We start from the raw sequence: 17,485 nt of genomic DNA on the forward strand, positions 1-17,485 counted from the left end.
TCAGGAATAATGATAAGTATGCAAGAGAAGCACAATGTAGTTAAGAAATGAATATCACATATCAGAAAAGGGCCAGAAGTTAAACAGCTGAGTCTCTCACTAACTCGATCCACCTCCTCCAGAAGTGTGGTCCATAATTAACTTCTGCCTGGTTGGCACTCTGGAACCAGATATAAGGAGCCTGAAACCACCAGCATCTGCAGGCAGATTCATCCTCTGTGGTAAGACCCTCCACCTCCTTACACGATTTCACTTCCGTATCTTATGCAGTGACTGCACTGTGAGACTTTTTGTGTTTGCATGCCACATAGGACTTCACATGATTATCTGTGTAACAACTCATGCGATCTATTCAACACAACACAAAGTGGCATTACTTTATTACATTGTGACAGATGATAAATCAGTTTTTACTTCACACAGTTTGAAAGAAAGTGGGCATGTTCATAGCCAGAAACATTGAAGTGGAAATGTAAAGGTCCGGCATGTAGCATGTAGCCATACTGAACATTTGAAATGTGCATATGAGTCACGTTCTAATGCTTTGGTCTGCATACCGGAATCTGATGTAATGGAATGTGAAATATACACATGAAAGGCCAGTGTCCAACCCAACACTAGATTTTAGAAAATGCTAAAAGTTATCATGGACATATCATAGACATTCATCACTATTTTAAACATCAATACATACTGGACTTAATGGTGCAATCTTCTAACTTGTTTCTGGTCAAAATGGGCCTCTCTTTCTGAGGCGTAGGACCTGACATAGTTACCCAGTATTCACCCTTTATTTTATTATTGTATTGTCTTTGCTTTCTTCTTAGCTGACTGTGTCTAGTATCTTGGACCACAAAGAAAACCATTTCATCTGGGTGGAGAAAATAAGGTGAGATATTCTGTTGAAGATACTGCCTCTAACTCTGTTGACTGGGGAGGGGTTAGTAGTACAGACTCAAACATGTTTGGTTTTTAATCTTTCCTAGTGAGCCGCCACCATGAGTACGGACGCAGAGATGGCCATTTATGGCTCAGCTGCCATATACCTTCGTAAGCCAGAGAAGGAGAGGATCGAAGCCCAAACCAGACCCTTTGATGCTAAGAACGCCTGCTATGTGGTTGACAAGGCCGAGCTGTACCTCAAGGGTACAATTGTTGCCAGGGAGCCTAATAAGATATCTGTGAAAATCGTAGATACTCAGGAGGTAAGCCTTTCACATATAACCTATAACCTATAACCAAACTGCAGCTTCCATAAGCCGGTTGAACCTTTCAACACACATAGTTATAACAAATATTATATATATTGTTTTCATTTTTCATCAAACATTTTTAATTACCCCTTTAATATTCAAGTAGTGTGGAGGATTGTAAAGCACTGGCACTGTGAATACATCGCATGGATCATACTATTACCAACAATTTAACCGTTTTTTCATCAGTAAGAAGTTATCAATGTTGAGTGTAATCTAGATTTCCCACTGTGTTTCAGACTAAAGACTTCAAAGAAGATGACATCATGCAAATGAATCCCCCAAAGTATGACAAGATTGAGGACATGGCCATGATGACCTACCTGAATGAAGCCTCTGTGCTGTATAACCTCAAAGAGCGTTACGCAGCATGGATGATCTACGTAAGAGACACATACACATCAGTGAACACCAGAAACCTAGCACACATACGCAGAGAACGAAAACATATACAGCATATCAGTATGTTCAAAGATATCTGAACTTCCACATTCCAGCTAATCTGACTTGGCTAATTCCCACATTTGATCCACTTTATCCAGACCTACTCTGGACTCTTCTGTGCCACGGTGAACCCCTACAAGTGGCTCCCCGTGTACGACCAGTCAGTTGTGGACGCCTACAGAGGGAAGAAGCGTATGGAGGCTCCACCCCATATCTTCTCTGTCTCTGACAACGCCTTTCAGTTCATGATGACTGGTACGAGCTCTCATGGATGGATGGATAGTTAGATGTGTGACTTTATGATGATGCCTTGAGTGCAATTATGTGCCAAAATCCAATGAAAGAGTATGAACAATGTGTTTCTTTGGTTGCAGATAGAGAGAATCAGTCCGTCCTGATTACGTAAGTTGTTCACTAACATCTTACGTAACTCAAAAAGTGTTTCTTTTGCAGTAGGTTAGGTATTATAAAGTAAATTCTTTTTTTTTGTCAATTATTATAAAGTAACTGAGTGAGCATATTTGAGAACATTGACTTGGTTATAAAACAAGTTAAAGCAATGCCATTTTATTTTCTTGCTTAATGAACACTGATATGATCCTAACCCTAAACCCCTCTTTCTGTCTATAAACCAGTGGAGAATCCGGTGCAGGAAAGACTGTCAACACCAAGCGTGTCATCCAGTACTTTGCCACCATTGCTGTGGCAGGAGGAAAGAAGGACGCAAGTTCTGGGAGCTCCGGTAAAATAAAGGTATGTTTTGCTTGTGTGTCAAGTTGAGGTGAATGATTGAAAACACACATTTTCTCTAATTTCCTCTAGTTTGACAGAGGATTTTGGGTGGGTATATGAGATAACTGGGTGGAACCTTGGGCTTCAGAGTGGGAGCCAATCACATTTCAGGATTTTTCCTGAGGTCTGTACCTCACTATAGCTACCCTTTCAGCTAAAAGGAACAGATGTCGTTGAAAGAAACATGAAATATGAGAGATTTTCAGTTACTAACGCTTTAGCAACTTTGTCTCATTCAGGGGTCTCTTGAGGATCAGATCATTGCTGCTAACCCCCTGCTGGAGGCTTACGGTAATGCCAAGACTGTGAGGAACGACAACTCGTCTCGCTTTGTAAGTATGAGTATGAGGAAACACTTTGGCAGTTCTAGTTTTATTTGGACTGATTTCTAACCGCCTTGCACTACTGTAGGGTAAATTCATCAGGATTCACTTCGCTACGTCCGGCAAACTGGCTAGTGCTGACATTGAGACCTGTAAGTTGGTATTAATCATTTCTCCATAGTTGTTCTACAAAAAACAAAGTTTTGCAATACTTTACACTTTTCTCTCTTGTTCTCCCTCTCAGATCTGCTGGAGAAGTCCAGGGTGTCCTTCCAGCTTCCTGATGAGAGGGGTTACCACATCTTCTACCAGATGATGACCAACCACAAACCTGAGATCGTTGGTACGCCAAAGCAAAGATCTGGGAGAAATAGCTCCCTGCTGTGAAAGTGAAATACTCATATAGTAGCTGCAGCACTAAGTAGAGTCCGAGATATCTAGGTATAAGAGATATCTAGGTAGAGATAGAGATATAGATATCTAGGTATAAGAGGCATAAGAATTGGGCTTTGGTTGAGTAATGTGCCTGGTTGAGCACATCATGCATTTGATTTAATAAACAACTTTGGTCTCTGTTCTCCACAGAAATGTGCCTCATCACCACCAACCCTTACGATTACCCCATGATCAGCCAGGGGCACATCACTGTGGCCAGCATCGACGACAAGGTTGAGCTGGACGCCACAGATGTGAGTCATGCAAAGGGTTTTTCTTTGTATCAATGATTTGTTTTAGCGTACTCAGTGTTAATGCCTTCTCTTATAGGGGTGCATACGACATCCACAAGAGCGCCCTGTGTAACATTGTCAAAATCCTATTGTGCCGCTAGTCTACTAGAGGAATAGAGAAGTCTGACATTTCCATCCATTCTGACAGTGTGAGTTTGTCTTCAATCCTTACTGTTTTCTTTCCTCGCTAACGAATGAAATCGCTGTCTTCCAGGATGCCATTGACGTCCTGGGATTCAACAATGAGGAGAAATGTTACATCTGGAAACTGACAGGTGCTGTCATGCAACATGGCAACATGCACTTCAAGCAGAAGCAGCGTGAGGAGCAGGCCGAGCCAGACGGCACAGAGGGTGAGTTCCACTTCTGGCCCCAAACATGGAAAAAAGAACATTTAGAAGTTGTTCCTCATGAAACATCAGAATAAAACTAGTAGTACTTGACTTGTAGACAAAATAAGACACAAACGGTCTTGTATGGCTCTGTCCTTGAGTCTGTTGTTGCTCCTTCTCTTTCCAGTGGCTGATAAAATCGCTTACCTCCTGGGCCTGAACTCAGCCGACATGCTTAAATCTTTGTGCAACCCCAGAGTGAAGGTCGGCAATGAGTTTGTGACCAAGAGCCAGACAGTGCCTCAGGTAGGGCATACATATTATTATTATAACATCTATATATTTTTGGCCATATTGTGAACAATCTTGAAAAACGTTTGGTTTTATAGTGCTTGCGTGTAGGTGCCACCCTGTGGTTCAACAATGTTGAGAGTGAGACGTCATAAAAAACAAGTAAATTTTTTCCAGGTGAATAATTCCGTGATGGCTCTGGCTAAGTCCATCTATGAGAGGATGTTCTTGTGGATGGTCATCCGTATCAATGAACAGTTGGACACCAAGAATGCAAGGCAGTTCTACATCGGTGTGCTCGACATTGCCGGTTTTGAGATCTTTGATGTGAGTATGTTGTCAGGACAAGAAAACACATTGTTAATCTGAAAGATTACAGCCATGTATGATGAAAATATTTCTTTATTCTGAAATTCCATCAACAGTACAACAGCATGGAGCAGCTGTGTATTAACTTCACCAATGAGAAACTGCAACAGTTCTTCAACCACACTATGTTCGTCCTGGAGCAAGAGGAGTACAAGAAGGAGGGAATCATCTGGGCGTTCATTGACTTCGGCATGGACTTGGCTGCCTGCATTGAGCTTATTGAGAAGGTAAGCAGCCTGTGAGGATTCTACAATTGATGGATGTCAAAAGCAGTTTATAGAGGTAGGTGTTTGAGACTACTGTATCCTCATGGTAGTACACCACATCTTATGGTTAGGGTTAGGGTTATTCCATATTTCCATTCCATATTCCAGTACTTTCCTTTTGTACATTGCTCTGATACACACCTTTAACCAGGTGTTTAACACCAGATGTTGCATATAGGCAACAATGTGTTTAAAGGGTTCATATGCTTCCACCACATGGCTATCATCATATAACAGTGACTGTTGAAGTCAAAAACATGAAAATGGTGTAAATATCAACTTACTAATTTAATTCAAATCTCTTTTTGCACAGCCATTGGGCATCTTCTCCATCCTTGAAGAGGAGTGCATGTTCCCCAAGTCTTCAGACACAACCTTCAAGGACAAGCTGAACAACACGCATCTTGGCAAAACCAAGGCGTTTGAGAAGCCCAAGCCTGGCAAGGGCAAGGCTGAGGCCCACTTCTCCCTGGTGCACTACGCTGGCACTGTGGACTACAACATCACTGGCTGGCTGGACAAGAACAAGGACCCCCTGAATGACTCTGTGATCGGGCTGTACCAGAAGTCCTCTGTCAGACTTCTACCTGTCCTTTATCCTGCTGCTGTAGCTGAAGGTAAAATTCGCATCATGTTAATAACTAAGCATTAGCATGTTAATTATCATTAAGCCGGGCAGACACTACATAATTTTAGCCATGAATTTGCCCACAATTCAATGGGCTGTAAACCTGGGTCAAACCCTAACCTGACCCTGACCCTGAGCCTAACCTGACCCTGACCATATATGGCTATACAGCTGAAATGTTTTCCAAACCCAAACCTGACCCTGAACCTGACCCTAACCTGACCCTAACCTGACCCTGACCATTTGGCTATACAGCTGAAATGTTTGACTATTCTGTGGCCAGCACCATTTCTACTTTAATGAACAAACATTGAAGGGAGTTGATCAGAGATTTATATCATTTGTAACACTTGTTTTTACTCTTTGAAAAAGACACTACAAAGAAGGGAGGCAAGAAGAAGGGAGGTTCCATGCAGACTGTGTCCTCCCAGTTCAGGGTGAGCTTTCCTCCTGCCTGCCAGAGTGTCTGTTGAAAAGTACATCTTTTGAAAAGTGTAAATTAAGTCTGAATTCTTGTGAGAGCTCTATGGTTTGTAACCCCTCACAGGAGAACTTGGGCAAGCTGATGACCAACTTGAGGAGCACCCACCCTCACTTTGTGCGCTGCCTGATCCCCAACGAGTCAAAGACTCCAGGTACAACACAGAGAGACATATTAAAGACTAAGCCCATGATTAAACTACTAATAATTACTATTCTTTAGTCTTAAATATATACATTATTTTACAGGTTTATTTATGGGTTAAGATGCATTTTGTATTTTCCAGGATTGATGGAGAACTTCCTGGTTATCCACCAGCTGAGGTGTAACGGTGTACTGGAAGGTATCAGGATCTGCAGAAAGGGCTTCCCCAGCAGAATCATCTATGCTGACTTCAAGCAGAGGTAGAACACACACACACACACACACACACACACACACACACATACACACACACACAAACACAGACAATAGTGCCCTTCCATGACAGAATTACTTCAGTTAAGTTAAGTTTATTAGTTTATAGTTTCGTGGACAGTCCCCATTAACCTGCTGAAAACTAATCTCCATTCTGGCCCCCCGCTGTTATTATTAGATGTAGTCGTACAAGTTATTATTAGTTATTGTTATTATTAGTAGTTATACAAGTTTAGTGTTATTGATGTAACCCCTCCCTCCCCTCCCTTCCTGTTGTCTCGTGTCCCCACCCCCCATCTCTGTAATCTTGTTTTCAATCATTGTTTCTATTGTAAAGTGCTTTGAATTGCATTCATGTACGAAAGGCGCTATATAAATAAAGTTTCACTTCACTTCACTTCACATCACTAATTAACAGCAGTAAATGGAGCAGCTTTGGCCTCCATGGCTGATTTCCAGTTGTAGTCTCAAGCAACATATTTAACAATTCTCCCATACAGGTACAAAGTACTGAACGCCGCTGTCATCCCTGAGGGTCAGTTCATGGACAACAAGAAGGCTTCTGAGAAGCTGCTCGGGTCCATTGATGTTCCTCACGACGAGTACAAGTTTGGACACACTAAGGTCAGCAGATGTTACCACACAACAGGACTGAAACATCAAAGAGATGCTACAGGATCATTGGTGTAATTTCAGTCTACAGTTCTAAAAGTACAATGTCTCCTCGTCGCACGTGTCAACAGACGTCAAGTTGTTGCAAACAGTCACCCCTCTATTTGACTTGCTTCGACCGAGTCTCGAACTTGCGACCTCTGGCTTGCCAACACACGTGAAAGTAAAAGTACTCCTGCTCCATAATATTGAAGGTGGAAAACTAGGGATGGTAAAACAGTGATTTTAGATTAGATTTAAATGTATTATTATTATTATTATTATTATTATTATTATTATTATTGTTTTTACTATTGTTGTTTTTATAGATTAGAGTTGTACAAACTATTCATATCCATCCGTATCCAAAATTAGACGTTTAAAAAGACATAGTCACAATGATCACATAGCATCTCTTTAATGTAAGATATCCAAGATATCCATTCAAAACCATGTCTCTTCATTTCTCATTTCTCTTTATAACAAAGTGTAGGTGTGTTGAACCTCCCTTTGATTTTCTATTCCGCCTCTTCCTATATGTTACAATGTCTAACTCCTCCATTGGACATGCTTGTTTATCTGTGCTCAGGTGTTCTTCAAAGCTGGTCTTCTGGGTGTCTTGGAGGAGATGCGAGATGAGAAGCTGGCGTCACTGGTCTCCATGACTCAAGCTCTCGCCCGCGGATTCCTGATGAGGACAGAGTTTGTGAAGATGACGGCGAGGAGGTATGGGATGGAAGATAATCTCTCTAGCACTACGTATTAAACACCTGTATGTGATGCATTATGAAATGCACTTACAGGTAATTATACAATCATATCATAATGTAGCCTGGTTTACTTTGCCATGTAACTTAGTTATCATTGAGCCGTTCAAAAGCATAAAACTCACTACGCCACAATTGCCTTCCTCTTGTCAACCAGAGAGTCTGTCTACACCATCCAGTACAACATCCGCTCATTCATGAATGTCAAACATTGGCCATGGATGAAGGTCTACTACAAGATCAAGCCCCTGCTGCAGAGCGCTGAGACAGAGAAGGAGCTGGCCAACATGAAGGAGGACTTTGAGAAGTGCAAAACTGCCCTGACCAAGGCAGAGGCCCGTAAGAAGGAGCTGGAGGAGAAGATGGTATCCCTCCTGCAGGAGAAGAATGACCTCGCCCTCCAAGTTGCCAATGTGAGTGAGCAACCAGCCTCACAAGGGCGCACACACACACACACACACACACACACACACACAAACACACACACACACAGAAGCATTTTTCATAGCTTTGTATCGATTCACTGTGTGCCCTTGGACTACAATCGGTTTATATGTGCATACACATTGAGTTTTGAAGCTGTTTGCATTTTCTTCCCATCTGAAACCAGGAAGGAGATTGTCTGAACGATGCTGAGGAGAGGTGTGAGGGGCTCATCAAGAGCAAGATCCAGCTGGAGGCCAAACTCAAAGAGACGACCGAGAGGCTGGAAGATGAGGAGGAGATCAATGCTGAGTTGACAGCCAAGAAGAGGAAGCTGGAGGATGAATGTTCTGAGTTGAAGAAAGACATTGATGACCTGGAGCTAACTCTGGCCAAAGTGGAGAAGGAGAAACACGCCACTGAAAACAAGGTCTCATATAACACATACAAACTACAATCTGAACAAACTGTTGCCAAACAATCAATGAATCCAACTCATGTCGTGTTGGTTGTCGATGATTTGCAAGTGACAGTATATGCAATATTAACTGTGTTTCCCTTTGTAAGGTGAAGTGACAAGCGACTCTGTTGTGACTGTGTTCAGGTTAAAAACCTGACAGAGGAAATGGCGTCTCAGGATGAGGCTGTTGCAAAGCTCACCAAGGAGAAGAAAGCCCTCCAGGAGGCCCACCAGCAGACACTGGACGACCTGCAGGCAGAGGAGGACAAAGTCAACACTCTGACCAAGGCTAAGACCAAGCTGGAGCAGCAAGTGGACGATGTGAGTGGGCAATGAACATAAAGTTGTGCTAGTGTCAACCAAGATTGTAATAGAAGAGTAAAGCTTATTGTTTTCCATAAGGTAAAACACACAAGAACATGAAACAGTCACATACAAGCTGAGAGTTACATTGTTGTTCATCATTTAGATTTTGATGACAAATATGTCTGTTTATCTTCTAGCTTGAGGGTTCTCTGGAGCAAGAGAAGAAGCTCCGTATGGACCTAGAGAGAGCTAAGAGAAAGCTGGAGGGAGATTTGAAACTGGCCCAGGAGTCCATAATGGACCTGGAGAACGACAAGCAGCAGTCTGAGGAGAAGATCAAGAAGTAAACACAAACAAATGACTACACAATTGTATTTGATATTAATTGAAGTCTATAGTCAAATCTGAACAGATGTCTTTCTATAAACCAAAGTGAGTGGTACAATAGACTTCCTGTTTACACTATCAAACTGCAACCAATGTGTTTGTGTTCTTTAGGAAGGACTTCGAGACCTCTCAGCTTCTCAGCAAGATTGAGGATGAACAGTCTCTGGGTGCTCAGATGCAGAAGAAGATCAAGGAACTTCAGGTACAGAACAGGACCGTATCATGGTTCAGTTGGCTGTATAGTGTCTAACGATTGTCAGGCTCGCTATGAGAAACAGTGATCAATTCATCCTCCTGTTAGCACTGTCCTGGTTTGAAATGGTTCAGCTTGTTTAAGTATGAGGCTTAAACACCATACAGTACATTCTGTACGTTAACTGTAAGTTGCTTTCGATAAACACATCTTAATAACAAAATAATCATTTGTGTACTATTATTTTGTGAGCTATGCTTTTACTGTGTTGTAGATTTAATCCCTCTGTATGTGTCTCCCTATTGTAGGCCCGTATTGAGGAGCTGGAGGAGGAGATCGAGGCTGAGCGTGCTGCCAGGGCTAAGGTGGAGAAGCAGAGGGCTGATCTCTCCAGGGAACTTGAGGAGATCAGTGAGAGGCTGGAGGAGGCCGGAGGTGCTACCGCTTCTCAGATAGAGATGAACAAGAAGCGCGAGGCCGAGTTTCAGAAACTGAGACGCGACCTAGAGGAGTCCACCCTGCAGCACGAGGCCACAGCCTCCGCTCTGAGGAAGAAGCAGGCGGACAGCGTGGCAGAGCTCGGGGAGCAGATCGACAACCTGCAGCGCGTCAAGCAGAAGCTGGAGAAGGAGAAGAGCGAGTACAAGATGGAGATTGATGACCTCTCCAGCAACATGGAGGCCGTCGCCAAGTCTAAGGTCAGTAGCAATGTTTGGATGGAGAAGAGTTTGCGGGGGTCAATTCAAATAAGGGTTAGGGTTAGGGTTGACAAAATTGGAAAGCATGGCACTCAAGTCTTGACACAAGATAATCATGTAAAGTAATAATGGTTTATGTTTCACTACCAGGGCAATCTGGAGAAGATGTGCCGTACTCTTGAGGATCAGCTAAGCGAGATCAAGACTAAGAATGATGAGAATGTGCGCCAGGTCAATGACATGAGTGGACAGAGGGCCAGACTGCTGACTGAGAACGGTAACAATGATAATCCAGATACTGTTAAATCCTATCTTTAACCATTAGTGGGAGAAATCAAACTTGACATACAAATTACAAGATTGGCAAGATTACTTTTCATCCATTACATCACAACTTGCTCCACCTACAACAATGAACATTAACCACTAAATCTTGCGCATCTGTGAATAGAAACCCCATTAACAGATGCTCTGTTCCCCTCAGGTGAGTTTGGTCGCCAGCTTGAGGAGAAGGAGGCCATGGTGTCCCAGCTGACCAGAGGCAAACAGGCCTTCACCCAGCAGATTGAGGAGCTGAAGAGACATGTTGAGGAGGAGGTCAAGGTAAGGAACTCAAAATAGACTCCAGGAACCACAATGTATTGAACAAGAGCTTCATGTTGAGTGTGATTATGTCACCCAGTCACATATAAATGTAATCTTTAGTCCCTCTTTGTCTTTTTCTTTTTCAATAATGCTCTTACACCTTCTCTATATCTCCTACTCCCTTTCACTTCTCTTCTCCCTATCCCCTGTCACCTCTTATTTCTCTCCCCAGGCTAAGAACGCACTGGCCCACGGTGTCCAGTCTGCCCGCCATGACTGTGACCTCCTGAGGGAGCAGTTTGAGGAGGAGCAGGAGGCCAAGACAGAGCTGCAACGCGGCATGTCCAAGGCCAACAGTGAGGTGGCTCAGTGGAGGACCAAGTACGAGACTGATGCCGTCCAGCGCACTGAGGAGCTGGAGGAGGCCAAGTGAGTCACGGACAATATATTCTACCATTTAACTCCAATCACCTGTAAGAGCCAGACATACAGACATTCTCTGACACAGTCCCTCAGAGGAGCATTATAGTCCCTTATCTGTCTAACAGGAAGAAGCTGGCCCAGCGTCTGCAGGAGGCAGAGGAGACAATCGAGGCGACCAACTCAAAGTGTGCCTCTCTGGAGAAGACCAAGCAGAGGCTGCAGGGAGAGGTGGAGGACCTCATGATTGACGTGGAGAGAGCCAATGCTCTTGCTGCCAACCTAGACAAGAAGCAGAGGAACTTTGACAAGGTGTGAAATAACTAAATAAATCAAACTGTGCTAGCACCTCATTGACCTCTATAAATGTAACTGATTAATTGGGTGTATTGTTACATCATACTTCTTATTACAAAAGCCTCATCAATAAATTAATGGACAGAAAAAGGCAAAATATTACCACATGGATTTCCCTAGGTCTTGTCAGAGTGGAAGCAGAAGTTTGAGGAGGGCCAGGCAGAGCTGGAAGGAGCTCAGAAGGAGGCTCGTACTCTGAGCACGGAGATCTTCAAAATGAAGAACTCCTATGAGGAGGCTTTGGATCAACTGGAGACTCTGAAGAGAGAGAACAAGAACCTGCAACGTGAGTCAAACCGGAGCAGTTCTACTTGGCTCATGATGGGGTGTCTTATTTGATCAAGCTACATATGAGTGACCCTGTTCTTCAGAACAATTTAGACATTTTTTAATACACTTAGCTTTGACATAAAAAAAATGTACCTGTTATTCTTATCATAATATAATATGAAAATCTCTGTGTTTCTGTGTGCAGAGGAGATCTCTGACCTGACTGAGCAGATCGGGGAGACTGGCAAGAGCATCCATGAGCTGGAGAAGGCCAAGAAGTCTGTGGAGACAGAGAAGTCTGAGATCCAGACTGCACTGGAGGAAGCTGAGGTAGAAACTAGAATGCAGTTTAATCCATTTACAGCATATAATCATCCTTTTATTTAACCTTTACTGTCTACATTAGTCTCATTTAGATAACATTTTTGTTTTAAGTAAGACCTGGTCCTTCTATCCTATTGCCCCATTTTCATCACGTACACTGGCAGGCCTGTAACCAGAGCAACCCTTAGTTCATGAGTGGCAGTCCATAACTCTCCCCCACAACCATAGTGTGACTACTGATTTGTTCTGTTCAGGGTACACTGGAGCACGAGGAGTCCAAGATTCTGCGTGTGCAGCTGGAGCTAAACCAGATCAAGGGTGAGGTGGACAGGAAGCTGGCTGAGAAGGATGAGGAGACGGAGCAGATCAAGAGGAACAGTCAGAGGGTGACAGATTCCATGCAGAGCACCCTGGATTCAGAGGTGAGGAGCAGGAACGACGCCCTGAGGGTGAAGAAGAAGATGGAGGGAGACCTGAACGAGATGGAGATCCAGCTGAGCCACGCCAACAGGCAGGCAGCAGAGGCCCAGAAGCAGCTGAGGACCGTCCAGGGACAGCTCAAGGTAAGGGGCTGGGAAGTCAGTCACGGTAAACATTGCGCCTAACCACAGATTTCAGACCACTAAGTCTGGTGAAAATGGAGAGAGGGATTTGTCTATTTGCCAATATAATAGAACGCAGGAATAAAGTAAACTGGTATTTAAAATAATTGAAGAGGTATCAAAGAACACAAAGAAAGCATCCCTTACCAATCCTATGTCCCTACAACAACAAGTTTTAATGCTCTTTGTCTTTGTGGATCCCAGGATGCCCAATTGCACCTTGATGATGCTGTTCGCGCCGCAGAAGATTTGAAGGAGCAGGCAGCCATGGTAGAGCGCAGAAACGGTCTGATGGTGGCTGAGATTGAGGAGCTTAGGGTTGCCCTGGAGCAGACAGAGAGAGGCCGCAAAGTGGCCGAGCAGGAGCTGGTGGATGCCAGCGAGCGCGTGGGACTGCTTAACTCCCAGGTATAGGTGATTTCTAGGCAGTCTCATCTTACCCATAGTGTGACTTTTGTATGTTTTCTTATTCCAACTAATCATTGGGTTTCCTCATACAGAACACTAGCCTTCTGAACTCTAAGAAGAAAATGGAGACTGACCTGGTTCAAGTGCAGGGAGAGGTGGATGACACTGTGCAGGAGGCCAGAAACGCAGAGGAGAAGGCAAAGAAGGCCATCACTGATGTAAGTCCCCATATTCAAAAAAATATACCTCAATAAACTGTACTGACTTTGTCCCCAAGGTAGAGGTCTTCATGGGTCCGAAAGACCCAGTTAGATAACAGTACAGCTTATTTACCGGCTCTGACCATAATAGTGATACAGATGTCACCATCAAAACCTGCTCTATAGTCTTGTAGGCACCTCTGGCCATGTGCCCCATCAGACAAAGGGATCGCACATAGCGAGAGAGCAATTGAATGTGAGATAGAGTTGGAGCAGGGTGAACCTTTTGACCTGTAAGGACCTCTACGCCAAAGGCCAATTGTAGCTGGGCTGAGCACATGATCTGTGCCACATTGTGGATGAATTAAACGAATCCACAAACTACCATTTCAGGCGGCCATGATGGCAGAGGAGCTGAAGAAGGAGCAGGACACCAGCTCTCACCTGGAGAGGATGAAGAAGAACCTTGAGGTCACAGTCAAGGACCTGCAGCACCGTCTGGATGAGGCTGAGAACCTGGCAATGAAGGGTGGCAAGAAACAGCTCCAGAAACTGGAGTCCAGGGTGAGTTTGCAGAGTAGCATTCAATAAACTGTCTCTCTGAATTATCTTTGAAGAATCAACCTTTACTTCTTTCCAATAATTCATCACTGATTTTCATGTATGTGTTCCCCCCATACAGGTGCGTGAGCTTGAGACTGAGGTGGAGGGCGAGCAGAGAAGGGGTGTAGACGCAGTCAAGGGTGTCCGCAAGTACGAGCGTAGAGTCAAGGAGCTCACTTACCAGGTAAGAGTAACAGAAACACCTTTTGGTAGAGTCAGGCACCTGAATGCAATTGAAGTGTGGGCATTGACTTTCTTTGACTTTCTCCCACAGACTGAGGAGGATAAGAAGAATGTTGGCAGACTTCAGGACCTGGTAGACAAGCTGCAGCTTAAAGTGAAGACTTACAAGAGGCAGGCTGAGGAAGCGGTGAGTCACACACTGACAGTCAAATATTCTTACAGCATATACAATATTGTACATAGTCAACATACATTACAACATATGCAGTAGTTAATTGCTGCTCATGCATGTCTATCCACGATGGCAATGTATATCGCAAGTAACTGTTGAGGTAATGTTATACATAGTGCATTGTGTTTGCTTCTATACATTTCAAACATTGTAGGCTGAGTGTTATTGTCTCCCTCTCTCATTCTCTACCTGTCTTTCTCTCCCAGGAGGAACAAGCCAACACTCACATGGGTAAACTGCGTAAGGTTCAGAATGAGATGGAGGAGGCAGAGGAGCGTGCTGACATCGCTGAGTCCCAGGTCAACAAGCTCAGGGCTAAGAGCCGCGATTCTGGAAAGGTACAAAGCTGCTATCACACCTATACTTGACTCATGTCCAAATATGACCTCATCAACAACACCATTTCGGGTTAAGTGTACACATAGAGGTCAACATTGACTTTTACATTCACAACTATCTTGGAGAAATGTATCCTGCTTGCCCTAAACAATTTGTTCTTTGATGTTATGATACTGTACGTAAGACTAAGAGTTCATGTTTTTCCTTAATATCTTTCTCTCTTTTCACAGGGCAAAGAGGCTGAATAAGCCAGACCATAAGCAAGGCTGAATAAGCAAGACTACCTACAACCTAACTACCTACCTAATCAGTGGTGCACAGACTGTGAAAACATAAAATATGAATTTCATGGTGGAATTGTGATCATTGATTAAAACGCTGTATGCACATTTCCTCTGTGACTTTGTGGATTTATTATACAGGCTTTCTCACACCTACGCGTGCACACGCGCGCACACACGCGCGCGCGCGCACACACACACACACACACACACACACACACACACACACACACACACACACATACACACATACACAAATCTTAAATCTGAATTTATTCTGGGTTTTTGACCTGTTAGGGCGTTCTATTCAACCATAGCTCTATACAGCACTGCACATTGTTTCAACTTTGTTTTAGTTTTTGGAATTGTGTAGTTCCCACTGGTGGCATGTCTGATGGGGTATGTGTGTGCATCAGAGCTGAGTGTAAGCTGCCTCTCCAAACAGACAGGGGTTTTCAGAACATTAATATTTTTCACAAATGAAAGAAGTGATTCTTTTAACCTCTCATCGACTTTAAGCCAGAAGAGTCGGTCATACATGCTGTTTATGTTTGTTCTCATTGTGCACTGCAGGGCTGAGCTGAGCTGCTCTGTTCTGAACCCGTTGTAGCTTCCCTAGATTCGTTTTAGTAGTACCTGACCAGACCACCGGGGGCGGTAATCTAATTGTCATAATACCAGGGTCTGTAGGTCTGTAGGACAACACCAGGGGAGCCACCCCTCCTAAAATTTCGTTGTTTGGTACCTGTACTGTAGCAATGACAATAAAGTCCATTCATTCATTCATTCATTCATTCATTCATTCATGATGATGATGATGTTGTTGTTGTTGTTGTTGTTGTTGTTGTTGTTGTTGTTGTTTTCATAGCCTGAAGCATGGAGGGAGATTGGTCAGGCAGAGGTAATTAAAAATGAAAAGTGAATAAATGGAACAGTTACGGAAATCACCTCAGCCCTCAACAAAGAGCTGCAGATAGTATTTAACTGGATCACTGAAAACAAACTTGTCCCGAACATATCTAAGACTAAGAGCATTGTATTTGGATCATAAAACGCATTAAGCTGTAAACCACAGCTGAATCTGGTAATGAACAATGCTGCTATTGAGCCAGTACAGGAAACAAAGCTTCTTGGTGTAATTTTAGACTGTAAACCAGCATGGTCAAGACTTATAGACTCGCTTGTGCAAACGATGGGGAGAAACTTAAGCGATGTTTTTTCTTTTTTAACACCACATCTGACTAAACATGTCCTACAGACCCTGCATTTGCGTGTGGTTCTCCAGCTGCACAGCCGCAGAGAGGAAAGCGCTACAGAGAGTCGTGAGATCGGCCCAGAAGAACATCGGTGCCCCCCTCCCCTCTCTGGAAGAGCTGTACAACACACACTGCCTCAGGAAGGCCACCAAGATCTCCAAGGACCAATCCCACCCTGGGAACGAACACTTTGTTAGGCTGCGCTCAGGCAGGCGGTTCAGGACCATGTCCGCACGGACAAATAGACTGAAGCTCAGCTTCTACCCTAGGGCCATTCAGGCCCTGAACACAGCAAAGACCTAGGTTCTAGGCCCTGGACAATCTAGACAACTTGATGACAGCTACTAGATTGTAAAACATAAGTGCAATATTGAAATACAACTGTGAACATTTCAAACCTGCTAACTGCGACACTTTAAATGAATGTGCAACAATACTATGTGCAATATGACAACCCTTGTGTACATAAGGCTCAGATATAGGAAAAGTTAGGACATTTATAGCATAGCATAGAGTACAGCACAGTGTTTTATTGTATAGTATAGTAGTATAGTATAGTAGATAGTGTACATAGCCTTTATTTATGTAAACCAGCTATTTTCCCTTTTTTATTTTACCCTTGGCCCTCTTGTTTTTAGTCTTTTTCCAAGCACCAGGGGAGCCCCCCCGACTAAATTTCGTTGTATGGTACCTGTACTGCAGTGGAGGCTCCTCCATAGAAGTGGAGGAGGCCTGGCCTCCCCAATAATTTGAGAGAAGAGAGAGAGATTTAAAAAAGCAATAATTATATTTATTTAATTTATTTATTTATTTAACATATTATATTATATTAATATTATTTCCGTTTTGTTCATAAATCTGAATTTTCTATGGCTAAAACCCAATATTGCAATTGTAAAGCACCTACAGGCCAGAATCCCTATCCGTTTCTATTGAAGGAGGCCAGGCCTCCTGTCGCAAAGGCCAGGCCTCCTGTCGGAAAGTGGTTTCTCATAGAAGTCAATGTAATGCAATTGTTTTCATGGCAATATGTGATTGGCCAAATCACTGAAAATGGGTGGGCACAGGAGGCCTGGCCTCACCATGCATTGTGTCCAGGGCTGAAAGATTGACATTTTGTTCGTCCAATCACATGAAGCCATTTTGAGAATTCGCCAGTCACTTCAGTGCAGGACACGCTAGAACACCCATGGCTATTATCCCTGAAAATAATTAA

The 17,485-nt window shown here is 43.5% G+C and overlaps 1 pseudogene across 1 annotated transcript; it reads left to right on the forward strand.

Moving 5' to 3' along the window:
* The first annotated feature begins 998 nt into the window (after positions 1-998).
* LOC308174677 (myosin-4-like) lies at positions 999-12,612 on the forward strand (annotated as a pseudogene). Its single transcript has 32 exons — positions 999-1,205; positions 1,493-1,636; positions 1,796-1,952; positions 2,072-2,099; positions 2,333-2,450; positions 2,729-2,821; positions 2,901-2,964; positions 3,057-3,155; positions 3,398-3,501; positions 3,755-3,893; positions 4,060-4,178; positions 4,341-4,490; positions 4,589-4,759; positions 5,112-5,415; positions 5,799-5,863; positions 5,974-6,061; positions 6,194-6,311; positions 6,825-6,948; positions 7,565-7,701; positions 7,900-8,155; positions 8,353-8,595; positions 8,770-8,946; positions 9,129-9,274; positions 9,430-9,520; positions 9,820-10,209; positions 10,360-10,486; positions 10,694-10,812; positions 11,027-11,223; positions 11,343-11,526; positions 11,692-11,857; positions 12,047-12,171; positions 12,420-12,612. The product of its transcript is annotated as a myosin-4-like (transcript).
* Positions 12,613-17,485: the final 4,873 nt, after the last annotated feature.

Source organism: Nansenia antarctica (assembly GCF_963989245.1).
Source record: "Nansenia antarctica genome assembly, chromosome: 20".
Taxonomy (NCBI): Eukaryota; Metazoa; Chordata; class Actinopteri; order Argentiniformes; family Microstomatidae; genus Nansenia; species Nansenia antarctica.